The sequence below is a fragment of the Coregonus lavaretus genome (assembly GCF_964263955.1).
Source record: "Coregonus lavaretus genome assembly, chromosome: 36".
NCBI classification, from domain to species: Eukaryota; Metazoa; Chordata; class Actinopteri; order Salmoniformes; family Salmonidae; genus Coregonus; species Coregonus lavaretus.
The window spans coordinates 10,073,655-10,091,982 of record NC_140023.1 but is presented as its reverse complement, the minus strand read 5'-3'; positions in this window follow the sequence as shown (position 1 = coordinate 10,091,982).

The following is an 18,328-nucleotide window of genomic DNA, read 5'->3' as shown; positions in this document are numbered from 1 at the left end:
AAGGCGGAAAACATTGACGGAAAAACAACAGAATGTGACTGTAAGTTTGATGAAACTGAACAAATCATCCTGATCAGCTTCTGGACAAGGTTCTCTGAGGCGGAAATTACCACCCTCACTGAAGAGGCTGGATCAGCCATGGACCAGGCCGAGGCAACCGATCACCACCATATGACCAGGAGGGAATGTGAATTGATTCATAGGAACCTGGAACGGGAAGTCTACAACTTCGAACAAGGATTGGATGAGTGGAAAGATTTGATCCCTCGGTCCAAGGCAACAGAGTCAAAGGACCAGATCCGGAAGTTGAAGAAAAGGCGTGAAAAACTGTGGGATGAGTGGGCATGGAAAGGCGGTTCTCAATCCGACGACGAAGAGAAACTGGGAAAAGTGAAAATTGTGGAGCAGGAGGAACAAGTTGGGGCTTACAACTACAGGCCCCAGATCAGCCTAGAACGTGCACGCTTGCCCATGTTTGCTGGTAATATGAGGGATTACTACAGCTGGAAAGCTGAATGGGAGGACTTGCAACGTCTGGGAAACCCTCATGGATTGGAAAATGTGAGGAAATTCCATCTCTTGGGAAGCCTAGATGAAAAAGTCAAGAGGGACCTCGTATTGTCCAGCTGTGGATCCGCCAACGACGTGTTCAGGCTCCTGGACAACAAGTACGGAAATAAGCCGAAAATAGTGCTGCTGATTTCACAAGAAGTGCAAGGACTTTTCCCCATCAAAGGAAACCATCCGAGGAACACAATCGAACTGATTCAAGCCATGGAGAGAGCTCTTCGTGACCTACAAGTCTTAGGGGAGGAAGATGCTGTAAAGAACCGAGTGGTTGTGCAGTCGATTGAAAGTAAACTTCTTAAGTGCTTGCGCCTTCATGGTGACGATGGCGGCTGCACACAAAAGTATCTATGCTCAAAGGATGACTGTCAGAAAGAGGGCTCTTCAGACCACAATTACTTGCTCTGTCCAAAGCCACAGATCAAGAAGAAAGAGGAAAAGAGCGGAGAGCAGAGCGATGCAAAATTGGGGAAAAGGGGGCTTGGACTAACCAACAAACAGGAGGAGCTCCTTGCCAAACTTTCTCCAGAGCTGCGAGCAGAGTTCAAAGAAGCCTTTTCAAATAAGATCACGACAAAAGTGTGTGCTAGCACTGGTTGTGAGCCAAAAGAGTGCCCATTCATAATGATGCTGTTGGATGTGATGACAAACTCTGGCCAGCTAGTCGGTACATTGATTGATCTCGCTTCAGATACTAATTATATCTCTAATAAAGCAGCAGAGCGTCTCAAGCTAAATGGTGAGAACATTAAGTTGATTGTCCAAGGTGTTGGAGGGATGGAGAAAACCATTACTACCAAGAAGTATACCCTGAGGCTGAGAGTAAAAACTCCCAAAGGTACAATAGCAGAGCACAAACTCCTTTGTTACGGCTTGGAAGATGTTGCGAAGGTGAACCAAGCTGTCACGCCACAGCAACTGCAGAAGTTCTTTCCAAATGTTCCACTCAAGGACTTGGTCCGGCCCAAAAAGATCGACCTGTTGATTAGCCACAGGGAGGGTCGCCTGGTCCCACCCCTTGGGAAGACTGTTGGTGGAACGCATCCTGACCTCTTTGAAGAGATAGACCTAGCAGTGCACAGGTCTGAAACACATTTCGCTAGGTCAATGAGAACAGCTTCAAGGGCGTACAAAGAGATTCTCGTGAAGACGGAAGGACCCAGTGGAGTTTCAGTGGAAGAAGAAGACGCAATCCTCCGAAACACTGCAACTACCAACAAATACATTGTGGGACAGTATTGGCGCCGCCTGTGATCCTCAGTGTGGTGGCTGCAGATGCGGTAGGTGCCCCCCTGGAGGCAAGGAAATGACCCTAGGAGAGGAAAGAGACTTGGAGAAAATAAAGGAATGTCTCACCTACGTGCAAGCTAACAAGCACAGCGAATCCCCTCACTGGGACGCAGCTTACCCGTGGAAAGGAGACCCCGCAACGCTGCCTGACAATCGACGTGCAGTGGAAGCGACCTTTTTAAACACTGAGAAACGACTGGAGAGGGAGCCGGAATGGAAGGCTGCGTACAGAGAGCAAATCCACGATATGGTCTCAAGAGGGGCTGCCGTTAAAGTCACCCAAGAGGAAATCGATAGCTGGAAGGGACCTAAGTGGTATATCAGTCATTTAGTTGCTCCTAATCCTCACTCAACCACTACCCCTGTAAGAATTGTCTGGAACAGTAGCCAAGAATTCATGGGAATAAGTTTAAATGACCTACTGTACAAGGGTCCTGACGTCCTAAATCAGAAAAGGGGCGTGCTTCTGAGATTCAGGACTGGGTTGTACGCCGCCCTGGGCGATGTGAATTTTTTTTACAACTCTGTCTGGCTAGAAGACAAAGAAGTACACCTCCATCGATTCCTCTGGAGAGACAATCCTGAGGAGGTGATCAAAGTCTTTGCTGTCGTCAACATTGGCAATAAACCTGCTGGTTGTATCGCCCAGGTGGCAATGAGAGAAACAGCCAACCTGCCCCAGTTTGCAGCCATGGTTGAGGAGCGCAGAGTTGTGGTAGAAGATAGTTATGTGGATGACATCTTGACGTCCCACAATGACTTGCGGATACTGGAGAAAATCACCAAAGGAGTGGAAAAGATCTTAAAGGCTGGAGGCTTCTCCCTTAAGCCATGGGTCTTATCAGGCCAAAGTGGGAGGTCCGCAACCACAACTGATGCCAGTATCAGTAAGACAACTGTGAGTGTGCCCAAAACGCTGGTATTACCCAACCAGATGCGGGACGAAGAAAGCAAAGCACTTGGAGTAGGCTATGAACCAGAGACTGACAAACTTCGTGTGATGACCTCCGTAAATTTCTCAAAGAAGAGAGGAAAGATGAGGACAGGAGTCGATTTGCGCGAAGAGGAAGTCAGAGGTAAAACTCCAAACCCATTGACCCGTCGGATGCTGCTAAGCCAGATCGCTGGATTCTACGACCCCATTGGTCTTGCCACACCCGCAAAGCAGAAAGGGGTGATGCTTGTGAGAGAAGCTTACCAAGAAGCGAGTATAAGCAGTCCAGTTAAGGACACTTGGGATGACCCACTCTCACCAAAACTACGGGAGGCTTCCATAAGACTCCTCGAAGAATATGTGAGACTTGCCAAGATCAGGTTCGAAAGAAGCCTCACACCAACTGGAGCCATAGGCCATCCAATGGGAGTCACGTTTTCAGATGGGAGTGAGGCTTCCTACGGCGTGGTGCTCTATCTCCGTTGGGAGACGCAGAATGGGGTCGCAGTGAGGCTGGTCAAAAGCAAAGCTTACCCCTCTCAACCAGAAAGGAGACGTGATTAAGGCAGAGGTATGTGGTGCTGTCTTTTCGATCCGTCTGAGAAAATACCTTGTAAAGCACTGCCGCATCAAGGTCGCACACTGGGTCCACTTCGTGGGTAGCCAAACAATCCTGGGAGCAATTCACAAGGATAGCTATGGCTACCAAACTTTCTTCGCTAACCGCATCGGAGAGATCCAGAAGGCTGGACCAGTGGAAGACTGGAGGTGGATTGAGGGCAACCTGAACATAGCAGACATCATCACAAGGGGAGCAACTCCTGAGGAACTCGATGAAGGGTCAGAGTGGCAACAAGGCCCAGAGTTCCTGAGTTGGCCTGAGGCTGAGTGGCCTGTGAAGATGGCCAGTGAGATAGTGACCAGCGTGGCTGATGACGTTAAAAGGTTGCAGAGAAGAACGTTCTCAGCTGTAGTCACCAGGTCTCAGGCAGAACAATTCTCAGGCCCCAGCAATACTGATGTTGGGGCAGACTTGCAAGACTCCGCACCGCGACCGCAGATGAAAGACCAAGGTCCAACTCCAGCAGTAGAGAGGCCAAAGAGGAAGCCCTGGGGTGTAGCTCTAGTGCGCCTTGTTGGGCCCGAACGATTCAGTAGCTTGTCTAAATTGTGTGGAACAATCGCCTGGGTTCGAAGAGCTGCAGAATCCTGGCTGAGGACAAGCTACCAAGCCTCAAGCTCAGCAAAGTGGGAGGTGAGGGGCCCCAGGCTGTCTGTGGGAGAGAGAACGGCGGCTTTCCAAGACCTAGCCCTTGCGGCCCAAGACGGCGTGAACTTTCAGGATACGACCTTAAACCGCCTTGTTGTAATTAAAGATGACAACAATGGACTCTTACTTTGTGGTGGTAGAGTCCAGTCTTGGAATGAAGACGGAACCGCTGTACCTTTAATCCCGTTCCGGTCATGGCTGGGGGCCTTGCTTGCGAGGGAAGCTCACGAAGTGAATCATGAAGGGGTGGCTGCCACACTGCTGCACACTAAAAGAAAGGCCTTGGTTGTGCAAGGTCGGAGGACAGTGAAGAAGGTGGTCAACAGGTGCATCACTTGCAAGAAGCAAAGAGCCCGGCTGTGCCAGCAAGTGATGAGCGCTCTTCCTCAGGAACGTACCAGTAGAGCGAACCCATTCGAGTATACTACACTAGACATCTTTGGACCCTTTGAAGTGAGGGACGCTGTTAAGAAAATAACCAAGTAAAAGGTCTGGGGAGTCGTGTATTGCTGCATGACTTCCAGAGCCGTCCATGCTGATCTCGTCGACGACCAGTCTTCTGAGAGCTTTCTTCAGGCCTACTCCCGGTTCACTGCTCTGAGGGGGCATCCCAAAAAGCTATGGTCAGACAGAGGCACAAACTTCTTGGGCGCCAGGCCTGCTCTGAGAGAGCTACACAAGCACCTGGCCTGTTTGCAGAAGGCATCCGTTGAAGACAAGGCTGCCAGAAATAGCACAGAGTGGCAATGGGACTTCATCCTGCAGACTCGCCACACAGGAATGGAGCAGCAGAGGCAGCTGTCAAGCTCCTTAAAAGAGCTCTTAACAGTCTTGGCGGAACAACTGGCTGCTACACCTGGGGGGAGTTCCAGACCCTTCTCTACTCTGCAGCCAACTTGACTAATGAGCGACCCATCGACGCCAGGGCACAGGAACAAGAGGACTCGGTGGAGTACTTGACCCCCAACTCCCTTATCCTGGGGCGCACCGGACAGGGAGGAGACATACACGGAATCGACGTGGAAACCCGCTCTTGGCGCAGACTGAGGGCTGTCCAGGCTGGAGTCGACAGGTTCTGGAAGAAATGGAATGAACTGGCAGGACCAAACTTGTTCATACGACACAAGTGGCACCGAGCAGAGAGAAGTATCAAGGTTGGAGACGTAGTCTGGATTGCGGACCAGAACGCTCTAAGGGGGCAGTTCCGGCTTGGCCGGGTTGCTACAACATATCTAGACGAGAAGGGGGTTGTCCGGGATGCGGACATAACAACCTGCATGGGTCTTCCTGCTCCCATGGTTCCCAGGGCCCGGAGAAAGGACTCTACCATGCACACGACAATCGTCATTCGCAGGGATGTGCGGAGGTTGGTGATCTTGATTCCTGCTGAAGACCAAGAGGAGGTAAGATAAGTCCTCGCCATGGGTACCCAAAGACTGTGACTCTGTGTTCTTTGCTTAGCTAGCGGGTAACCCTGGGAGGCAACTGAGTGCTTCAAGGGCAAACCTACACTCAGTAGGAGGAAAGGTGGTGGAGCCTACCTCCTTAGTTAATACATGTTTGTTTGTGAATGCCTACAAAGACTAAACTTAAGTTTGAAATTCTCACTGAGAGACTCAAGAGACTGTGCCCTCCTTGGATCTTCGATCAGCCGGCCAAGTGGGAGGTGTTGAGACTTCTAGCTCACTCAGGAAAAGAAAAAAAAGAAAAATAATAATAATAATAATATATATATATATATATATATATAGATAAAAGAGAAGCAAATGGGTCTGATGTGTTCAATTAAATGGGGAACGAGTGATTTCTTTAAGTTTCTTAGATGCTCAGATATGTTACGTTATGTGCGCATGCGCAGCTTCACTAGAGACTTAAATTATGGCAGCTGGTAATCATTTCACCGCAGACAATCATCAGGAGCACACAGCCCGTTGGTATGTAACTGCGAACTACTCACAGTCTAGCATTAATGTTTAAGTCACTTATATGTTTGAGCACTGAACGTTTACCTCACTGTGTCGGTGTTAGTTGGCCGAGAGTAACTTGTAGCTCGCTGGCTGCGGTAGCTCAGCAACCCAGATGCTGTATAGCATTAGGCTATCATTATCAGCCATTTGCGTTGTGCCTATTGTTCGGAGCACTCTGCTGGTTTCTGGTGGCGGTGGTGATAGCGGTGGTTTGGTTCGGTGATCCATGGTAGAGTGCCGCGTTATGTTGCGTTTGTGCGTGTGTAAATCCTTTGGACGAGGCATGTGGTGGCATGGGTTCTAAGTCCTGTAACGGCGTCCATAGCAACCAGTGACGGCAGAGTCACTGTACGCATGCTCCTCTGGCACTGGGCATTCTGGGTGATGTAGTCAATGTTGTTTTAAGCCAGATTTGCCACATTTTTGATGGTGTTGCAGGCTTATTTGATTTTCATTATTTACATTATTATTATATTATATTATTAGAATCATATATTTACATTATATATTTGAATAATATATTGTCATTATTTGTTTGTTGTATTTCAGGTTTATGACCTGTGGTCATTTAATTTAAAAGAAAATGAAGGACAAAACACGAGTCATGACATTGTGTGCTTCCTGGTGAGCCTTTTCGGAGGGCTAAATAACGAAAAATCCGAACAGTGATGTAAAATATACAACCTTTGAACTATTCACGTGTAGATCCATTTTATATCTTCAGAAATCAGTGATTTGCACAGAATTTAGGGCACATTCTTACCACAATTCTGTGAATAATTTAACATCTTTATACAGCATATATATATATATATATACAGTGGGGAGAACAAGTATTTGATACACTGCCGATTTTGCAGGTTTTCCTACTTACAAAGCATGGAGAGGTCTGTAATTTTTATCATAGGTACACTTCAACTGTGAGAGACGGAATCTAAAACAAAAATCCAGAAAATCACATTGTATGATTTTAAAGTAATTAATTTGCATTTTATTGCATGACTTAAGTATTTGATCACCTACCAACCAGTAAGAATTCCGGCTTTTCTTTAAGAAGCCCTCCTGTTCTCCACTCATTACCTGAATTAACTGCACCTGTTTGAACTCGTTACCTGTATAAAAGACACCTGTCCACACACTCAATCAAACAGACTCCAACCTCTCCACAATGGTCAAGACCAGAGAGCTGTGTAAGGACATAAGGAATAAAATTGTAGACCTGCACAAGGCTGGGATGGGCTACAGGACAATAGGCAAGCAGCTTGGTGAGTATGCAACAACTGTTGGCGCAATTATTAGAAAATGGAAGAAGTTCAAGATGACGGTCAATCACCCTCGGTCTGGGGCTCCATGCAAGATCTCACCTCGTGGGGCATCAATGATCATGAAGAAGGTGAGGGATCAGCCCAGAACTACACGGCAGAACCTGGTCAATGACCTGAAGAGAGCTGGGACCACAGTCTCAAAGAAAACCATTAGTAACACACTACGCCGTCATAGATTAAAATCCTGCAGCGCACGCAAGGTCCCCCTGCTCAAGCCAGCACATGTCCAGGCCCGTCTGAAGTTTGCCAATGACCATCTGGATGATCCAGAGGAGGAATGGGAGAAGGTCATGTGGTCTGATGAGACAAAAATAGAGCTTTTTGGTCTAATCTCCACTCGCTGTGTTTGGAGGAAGAAGAAGGATGAGTACAACCCCAAGAACACCATCCCAACCGTGAAGCATGGAGGTGGAAACATCATTCTTTGGGGATGCTTTTCTGCAAAGGGGACAGGACGACTGCACCGTATTGAGGGGAGGATGGATGGGGCCATGTATCGCGAGATCTTGGCCATCAACCTCCTTCCCTCAGTAAGAGCATTGAAGATGGGTCGTGGCTGGGTCTTCCAGCATGACAACGACCCGAAACACACAGCCAGGGCAACTAAGGAGTGGCTCCGTAAGAAGCATCTCAAGGTCCTGGAGTGGCCTAGCCAGTCTCCAGACCTGAACCCAATAGAAAATCTTTGGAGGGAGCTGAAAGTCCGTATTGCCCAGCGACAGCCCCGAAACCTGAAGGATCTGGAGAAGGTCTGTATGGAGGAGTGGGCCAAAATCCCTGCTGCAGTGTGTGCAAACCTGGTCAAGACCTACAGGAAACGTATGATCTCTGTAATTGCAAACAAAGGTTTCTGTACCAAATATTAAGTTCTGCTTTTCTGATGTATCAAATACTTATGTCATGCAATAAAATGCAAATTAATTACTTAAAAATCATACAATGTGATTCTCTGGATTTTTGTTTTAGATTCCTTCTCTCACAGTTGAAGTGTACCTATGATAAAAATTACAGACCTCTACATGCTTTGTAAGTAGGAAAACCTGCAAAATCGGCAGTGTATCAAATACTTGTTCTCCCCACTGTATATATATATATATATATATATATATATATATATCTACAGTACCAGTCAAAAGTTTGGACACACCTACCCATTCAATGGTTTTACTTTATTTTTACAATTTTCTACATTGTAGAATAATAGTGAAGACACCAAAACTATGAAATAACACATATGGAATCATGTTGTAACCAAAAAAGTGTTAAACAAATAATGTATTTTATATTTGAGATTCTTCAAAGTAGCCACCCTTTGCCTTGATGACAGCTTTGCATACTCTTGGCATTCTCTCAACCAGCTTCATGAGGAATGCTTTTCCAACAGTCTTGAAGGAGTTCCCACATATGCTGAGCACTTGTTGGGTAAGGATGTTAAGGAGAATATAGAATGAACCACAATAATTGTTTGCTAAAATAATAATTACTTGACAAAAATGTAATGTAATGCAATGGCAATCCTGGTTTTAGGTAACAATCCTTTGCATGAACTGCCGACATTACTACGCATCTTAATTGATAATGATGGAAATTAAGATATGCAAGATATTTGAAAATTTACAGTGAGGGAAAAAAGTATTTGATCCCCTGCTGATTTTGTACGTTTGCCCACTGACAAAGACATGATCAGTCTATCATTTTAATGGTAGGTTTATTTGAACAGTGAGATACAGAATAACAACTAAAAAATCCAGAAAACGCACGTCAAAAATGTTATAAATTGATTTGCATTTTAATGAGGGAAATATGTATTTGACCCCTCTGCAAAACATGACTTAGTACTTGGTGTCAAAACCCTTGTTGGCAATCACAGATCTTTCTTGAAGTTGGCCACCAGGTTTGCACACATCTCAGGAGGGATTTTGTCCCACTCCTCTTTGCAGATTTTCTCCAAGTCATTAAGGTTTTGAGCCTGACGTTTGGCAACTCGAACCTTCAGCTCCCTCCACAGATTTTCTATGGGATTAAGGTCTGGAGACTGGCTAGGCCACTCCAGGACCTTAATGTGCTTCTTCTTGAGCCACTCCGTTGTTGCCTTGGCCATGTGTTTTGGGTCATTGTCATGCTGGAATACCCATCCACGACCCATTTTCAATGCCCTGGCTGAGGGAAGGAGGTTCTCACCCAAGCCCCGTCCATCGTCCCTTTGATGCAGTGAAGTTGTCCTGTCTCCTTAGAAGAAAAACACCCCCAAAGCATAATGTTTCCACCTCCATGTTTGACGGTGGGGATGGTGTTCTTGGGGTCATAGGCAGCATTCCTCCTCCTCCAAACACGGCGAGTTGAGTTGATGCCAAAGAGCTCGATTTTGGTCTCATCTGACCACAACACTTGCACACAGTTCTCCTCTGAATCATTCAGATGTTCATTGGCAAACTTCAGACGGCCCTGTATATGTGCTTTCTTGAGCAGGGGGACCTTGTGGGCGCTGCAGGATTCTCACGGCGTAGTGTGTTACCAATTGTTTTCTTGGTGACTATGGTCCCAGCTGCCTTGAGATCATTGACAAGATCCTCCCATGTAGTTCTGGGCTGATTCCTCACCGTTCTCATGATCATTGCAACTCCACGAGGTGAGATCTTGCATGGAGCCCCTGGCCGAGGGAGATTGACAGTTATTTTATGTTTCTTCCATTTGCGAATAATCACACCAACTGTTGTCACCTTCTCACCAAGCTGCTTGGCGATGGTCTTGTAGCCCATTCCAGCCTTGTGTAGGTCTACAATCTTGTCCCTGACATCCTTGGAGAGCTCTTCAGTCTTGGCCATGGTGGAGAGTTTGGAATCTGATTGATTGATTGCTTCTGTGGACAGGTGTCTTTTATACAGGTAACAAGCTGAGATTAGGAGCACTCCCTTTAAGAGTGTGGTCCTAATCTCGGCTCGTTACCTGTATAAAAGATACCTGGGAGCCAGAAATCTTTCTGATTGAGAGGGGGTCAAATACTTATTTCCCTCATTAAAATGCAAATCAATTTATAACATTTTTGACATGCATTTTTCTGGATTTTTGTTTTGTTATTCTGTCTCTCACTGTTCAAATAAACCTACCATTAAAATTATAGACTGATCATTTCTTTGTCAGTGGGCAAACGTACAAAATCAGCAGGGGATCAAATACTTTTTTCCCTCACTGTATATCATTTTAATAGCTATATATATATAAAGCAAATTGAGGTGAGAGCATTGGAAATACTTTTAGCGGTTGACCTGCTTCTGTTCTGTGGGTGGCACTATGTGCTGTTTTCGAAGGATGGGTCCTGGCCTCTCGGGGGGCCTAGTAATCCGGGGGGACGGGGGTGGTCTGCCGATCACTGGGATGACAACCCAATTTGGGATGGGGAGGGCCTTTAACGGGGAGAATAGTGGAGTCCAATTGGAGGGTTACTTAATAGCAATGCAAATATCATGGTACAGCTATATGGACACTCAATCACCATGGTACTTTTTAATGGTACATTTGCAAACATATATAATGATGAATAGATTTGAAACTTGTATCTCATTATGGTAAATGGTGAAATAAGTATAGCCAGTTGTAATTGTAATGGCTTAGCAGATAATAAGAAAAGAAGAACAATATTTACATGGCTCAAAGAGAAGGAATATAATATCTATTGTTTACAGGAATATACTTCTCCCATGGGCAAAGAAACTCAAAAGGGGTGATGATATTAATTAACAGTTATTTTGATCCGAATATGCAAATTGTTCAAACAGATCCGCAAGGTAGATGGATGATTTTAAATATGTTATTGGACCATAAACAGATATGGCTCATTAACCTTTACGGACCAAATAATGATGATCCACACTTCTTTGAAAATATATATAATAAATTATCAACCCTGCAAGCAATACAAGACTGTATTATTATTGTGGGAGATTATAATACTGTTTTAAATACCTCAATGGACCGTAAAGGAAATCACACTGCAAACTAACACCCTCATGCTCTTAAGTAAATCATGAATGTCATGGATATATTAGAACTAGTGGATGTATGGAGGCTTAAATATCCTGACCTTTGAGATATACATGGCGGAGACTCAATCAAGCTAGTCGTCTTGACTTCTTTCTTTTATCATTCTCGTTGGCACCAAAAGTTTAAAAAGTGTTGATAGGGGACAGAATGCGGTCGGACCATCAGATAATTGGCATATACAGTGGGGAAAAAAAGTATTTAGTCAGCCACCAATTGTGCAAGTTCTCCCACTTAAAAAGATGAGAGAGGCCTGTAATTTTCATCATAGGTACACGTCAACTATGACAGACAAATTTAGAAAAAAAAATCCAGAAAATCACATTGTAGGATTTTTTATGAATTTATTTGCAAATTATGGTGGAAAATAAGTATTTGGTCACCTACAAACAAGCAAGATTTCTTGCTCTCACAGACCTGTAACTTCTTCTTTAAGAGGCTCCTCTGTCCTCCACTCGTTACCTGTATTAATGGCACCTGTTTGAACTTGTTATCAGTATAAAAGACACCTGTCCACAACCTCAAACAGTCACACTCCAAACTCCACTATGGCCAAGACCAAAGAGCTGTCAAAGGACACCAGAAACAAAATTGTAGACCTGCACCAGGCTGGGAAGACTGAATCTGCAATAGGTAAGCAGCTTGGTTTGAAGAAATCAACTGTGGGAGCAATTATTAGGAAATGGAAGACAAACAAGACCACTGATAATCTCCCTCGATATGGGCCTCCACACAAGATCAAACCCAGTGGGGTCAAAATGATCACAAGAACGGTGAGCAAAAATCCCAGAACCACACGGGGGACCTAGTGAATGACCTGCAGAGAGCTGGGACCAAAGTAACAAAGCCTACCATCAGTAACACACTACGCCGTCATGGACTCAAATCCTGCAGTGCCAGACGTGTCCCCCTGCTTAAGCCAGTACATGTCCAGGCCCGTCTGAAGTTTGCTAGAGTGCATTTGGATGATCCAGAAGAGGATTGGGAGAATGTCATATGGTCAGATGAAACCAAAATATAACTTTTTGGTAAAAACTCAACTCGTCGTGTTTGGAGGACAAAGAATGCTGAGTTGCATCCAAAGAACACCATACCTACTGTGAAGCATGGGCGTGGAAACATCATGCTTTGGGGCTGTTTTTCAGCAAAGGGACCAGGACAACTGATCCGTGTAAAGGAAAGAATGAATGGGGCCATGTATCATGAGATTTTGAGTGAAAACCTCCTTCCATCAGCAAGGGCATTGAAGATGAAACGTGGCTGGGTCTTTCAGCATGACAATGATCCCAAACACACCGCCCGGGCAACGAAGGAGTGGCTTCGTAAGAAGCATTTCAAGGTCCTAGAGTGGCCTAGCCAGTGTCCAGATCTCAACCCCATAGAAAATCTTTGGAGGGAGTTGAAAGTCTGTGTTGCCCAGCGACAGCCCCAAAACATCACTGCTCTAGAGGAGATCTGCATGGAGGAATGGGCCAAAATACCAGCAACAGTGTGTGAAAACCTTGTGAAGACTTACAGAAAACGTTTGACCTGTGTCATTGCCAACAAAGGGTATATAACAAAGTATTGAGAAACTTTTGTTATTGACCAAATACTTATTTTCCACCATAATTTGCAAATAAATTCATTAAAAATCCTACAATGTGATTTTCTGGAAAAAAAATTCTCATTTTGTCTGTCATAGTTGACGTGTACCTATGATGAAAATTACAGGACTCTCTCATCTTTTTAAGTGGGAGAACTTGCACAATTGGTGGCTGACTAAATACTTTTTTTCCCCACTGTACATTACTCTTACTGAATTTCCACATGGGCGAGGATATTGGGAATTTAATCAAAGCCTATTGGATGATAACTTGTTTTTAACTAGGACAGAGGAATTTATAACTGAATTTTTCCGACATAACATAGGTACAGCAAATCCTCTTATTGTGTGGGACACTTTTAAATGTGCCTTTAGAGGCCATGCAATTCAGTACTCATCTCGAAAACAAAAGCAATTTAGGTCACAAGAGTCTATACTAACAAAGGAAATAGAAGGTCTAACAGAACAGATAGATAGCAATAAAAAACTGTAACAGAGGAAGTTAGAGGAAAAACGGAAATAAATGGAGGAACTTATTCAAGAAAGATCAAGTGTAATGTATTATTTAAAAAAAAAAGCAAACTGAATTAAATATGGGGACAAATGCATTAGTATGTTTTAAACACACCTATGTACAGTGGGGAAAAAAAGTATTTAGTCAGCCACCAATTGTGCAAGTTCTCCCACTTAAAAAGATGAGAGATGCCTGTAATTTTCATCATAGGTACACGTCAACTATGACAGACAAAATGAGGAAAAAAAATCCAGAAAATCACATTGTAGGACTTTTAATGAATTTATTTGCAAATTATGGTGGAAAATAAGTATTTGGTCAATAACAAAAGTTTCTCAATACTTTGTTATATACCCTTTGTTGGCAATGACACAGGTCAAACGTTTTCTGTAAGTCTTCACAAGGTTTTCACACACTGTTGCTGGTATTTTGGCCCATTCCTCCATGCAGATCTCCTCTAGAGCAGTGATGTTTTGGGGCTGTCGCTGGGCAACATGGACTTTCAACACCATCCAAAGATTTTCTATGGGGTTGAGATCTGGAGACTGGCTAGGCCACTCCAAGCCACTCCTTCGTTGCCCGGGCGGTGTGTTTGGGATCATTGTCATGCTGAAAGACCCAGCCATGTTTCATCTTCAATGCCCTTGCTGATGGAAGGAGGTTTTCACTCAAAATCTCACGATACATGGCCCCATTCATTCTTTCCTTTACACGGATCAGTCGTCCTGGTCCCTTTGCAGAAAAACAGCCCCAAAGCATGATGTTTCCACCCCCATGCTTCACAGTAGGTATGGTGTTCTTTGGATGCAACTCAGCATTCTTTGTCCTCCAAACACGACGAGTTGAGATTTACCAAAAAGTTATATTTTGGTTTCATCTGACAATATGACATTCTCCCAATCCTCTTCTGGATCATCCAAATGCACTCTAGCAAACTTCAGATGGGCCTGGACATGTACTGGCTTAAGCAGGGGGACACGTCTGGCACTGCAGGATTTGAGTCCCTGGCGGCGTAGTGTGTTACTGATGGTAGGCTTTGTTACTTTGGTCCCAGCTCTCTGCAGGTCATTCACTAGGTCCCCCCGTGTGGTTCTGGGATTTTTGCTCAACGTTCTTGTGATCATTTTGACCCCACAGTGTGAGATCTTGCGTGGAGCCCCAGATCGAGGGAGATTATCAGTGGTCTTGTATGTCTTCCATTTCCTAATAATTGCTCCCACAGTTGATTTCTTCAAACCAAGCTGCTTACCTATTGCAGATTCAGTCTTCCCAGCCTGGTGCAGGTCTACAATTTTGTTTCTGGTGTCCTTTGACAGCTCTTTGGTCTTGGCCATGGTGGAGTTTGGAGTGTGACTGTTTGAGGTTGTGGACAGGTGTCTTTTATACTGATAACAAGTTCAAACAGGTGCCATTAATACAGGTAACAAGTTGAGGACAGAGGAGCCTCTTAAAGAAGAAGTTACAGGTCTGTGAGAGCCAGAAATCTTGCTTGTTTGTAGGTGACCAAATACTTATTTTCCACCATAATTTGCAAATAAATTCATTAAAAGTCCTACAATGTGATTTTCTGGATTTTCTTTCCTCAATTTGTCTGTCATAGTTGACGTGTACATATGATGAAAATTACAGGCCTCTCTCATCTTTTTAAGTGGGAGAACTTGCACAATTGGTGGCTGACTAAATACTTTTTTCCCCCACTGTATAGGCTATAGGTTAAGAACTTTTGTGAAAGAGCACAGTTTGATAGATATGGCATTTAGAAACAAACCAGACGGACATCATGAAAATGATTGGAGAGGTTGAGGATATAGGAAGTTCAGGAGTAAAAACAAACAAATAGAACCATTGTCCATAAAATGTATATAGTATGTATAAGCATGAAGTAGAGGCCTAAGCGTAGTTGTTCACTAGTTTACTCCAATTAGGGAAGGGGTGGTAGGGTTAGAAAGTAATACAGAAAAATATATTTAAAAAAAAGGATATGTACAGTATGTCTATGTATGTATGTATGTATGTATGTATGTATGTATGTATGTATGTATGTATGTATGTATGTATGTATGTATGTATGTATGTATGTATGTATGTATGTATGTATGTATGTATGTATGTATGTATGTATGTATGTATGTATGTATGTATGTATGTCTATATACACTACCACACACCTACTCATTCAAGGGTTTTTCTTTATTTTTATTATTTTCTACATTGTAGAATAATAGTGAAGACATCAAAACTATAAAACATTTTACATTTACATTTTACATTTTAGTCATTTAGCAAACACTCTTATCCAGAGCGACTGACAGTAAGTGAGTGCATACATTTTCATACTGATGTATACTGACGTATGTGACATAGGTATTCTTACTTATCTTAATACCCTGATTCAAACACCCATTAAGAGAACTCATCTCAGTAGAAGTGATGATACTTACCACTACTACTACTTACTATTTACTACTACTTGTTAAACAACACATATGGAATCATGTATTATCCAAAAAAGTGTGAAACAAATCAAAATATATTATATATTTGAGATTCTTCAAATAGCCACCCTTTGCCTTGACGACAGCTTTGCACCCTCTTGGCATTCTCTCAACCAGCTTCATGAGGTAGTCACCTGGAATGCATTTAAATTAACAGGTGTGCCTTCTTAAAAGATAATTTGTGGAATTTCTTTCCTTCTTAATGCGTTTGAGCGAATCAGTTGTATTGTGAATTGGTAGGGGGGTATACAGAAGATAGCCCTATTTGGTAAAATACCAAGTCCATATTATGACAAGAACAGCTCAAATAAGCAAAGAGAAACGACAGTCCATCATTACTTTAAGACATGAAGGTCAGTCAATACGGAAAAAGTGCAGTCGCAAAAACCATCAAGCACTATGATGAAACTGGCTCTCATGAGGACCGCCACAGGAATGGAAGACCCAGTTACCTCTGCTGCAGAGGATACGTTCATTAGAGTTATCAGCCTCAGAAATTGCAGGCCAAATAAATGCTTCTCAGAGTTCAAGTAACAGACACATCTCAGCATCAACTGTTCAGAGGGGACTGTGTGAATCAGGCGTTCATGGTCGAACTGCTGCAAAGAAACCACAACTAAAGGACACCAATAAGAAGTAGAGACCTGCTTGTGCCAAGAAACACGAGCAATGGACATTAGACCAGTGGAAGTTTGTCCTTTGGTCTGGAGTCCAAATTGGAGATTTTTGGTTTAAACCGCCGTGTCTTTGTGAGACGCGGTGTTGGTGAACATATGATCTATGCATGTGTAGTTCCCACTGTAAAGCATGAAGGAGGAGGTGTTATTGTGTGGGGGTGCTTTGCTGGTGACACTGTGTGTGATCTATTTAGAATTCAAGTTACACTTAACCAGCATGGCTACCACAGCATTCTGCAGCAATACGCCATCCCATCTGGTTTGGGCTTAGTGGGACTATCATTTGTTTTTCAACAGGACAATGACCCAACACACCTCCAGGCTGTGTAAGGGCTATTTGACCAAGAAGGACAGTGATGGAGTGCTGCATCAGATGACCTGGCCTCCACATTCCCCCGACCTCAACCCAATTGAGATGGTTTGGAATGAGTCGGACGGCAGAGTGAAGGAAAAGCAGCCAACAAGTGCTCAGCACATTTGAGAACTTCTTCAAGACTGTTGGAAAAGCATTCCAGGTGAAGCTGGTTAAGAGAATGCCAAGAGTGTGCAAAGCTGTCATCAAGGCAAAGGGTGACTATTTGAAGAATCTCAAATCTCAAATATATATATATATATTTAACACTTTTTCGGTTACTACATGATTCCATATGTGTTATTTCATAGTTTTGATGTCTTCACTATTATTCTACAATGTATAAAATAGTAAAAATAAAGAAAAACCTTTGAAAGAGTAGGTATGTCCAAACTTGTACTGTATATTTGCAAAAATAATATATGGGGGATTGGAAGTGATGCAGACAATTACAGTGGGGAGAACAAGTATTTGATATACTGCTGATTTTGCAGGTTTTCCTACTTACAAAGCATGTAGAGGTCTGTAATTTTTATCGTAGGTACCCTTCAACTGTGAGAGACGGAATGTAAAACAAAAATCCAGAAAATCACATTGTATGATTTTTAAGTAATTAATTTGCATTTTATTTTATGACATAAGTATTTGATACATCAGAAAAGCAGAACTTAATATTTGGTACAGAAACCTTTGTTTGCAATTAGAGAGATCAGGTTTGCACACACTGCAGCAGGGATTTTGGCCCACTCCTCCATACAGACCTTCTCCAGATCCTTCAGGTTTCGTGGCTGTCGCTGGGCAATACGGACTTTCAGCTCCCTCCAAAGATTTTCTATTGGGTTCAGGTCTGGAGACAGGCTAGGCCACTCCAGGAACTTGAGATGCTTCTTATGGAACCACTCCATAGTTGCCATGGCTGTGTGTTTCGGGTCGTTGTCATGCTGGAAGACCCAGCCACGACCCATCTTCAATGCTCTTACTGAGGGAAGGAGGTTGTTGGCCAAGATCTCACAATACATGGCCCCATCCATCCTCCCCTCAATACGGTGCAGTCGTCCTGTCCCCTTTGCAGAAAAGCATCCCCAAAGAATGATGTTTCCACCTCCATGCTTCACGGTTGGGATGGTGTTCTTGGGGTTGTACTCATCCTTCTTCCTCCAAACACGGCGAGTGGAGTTTAGACCAAAAAGCTCTATTTTTGTCTCATCAGACCACATGACCTTCTCCCATTCCTCCTCTGGATCATCCAGATGGTCATTGGCAAACTTCAGATGGGCCTGGACATGCGCTGGCTTGAGCAGGGGGACCTTGCGT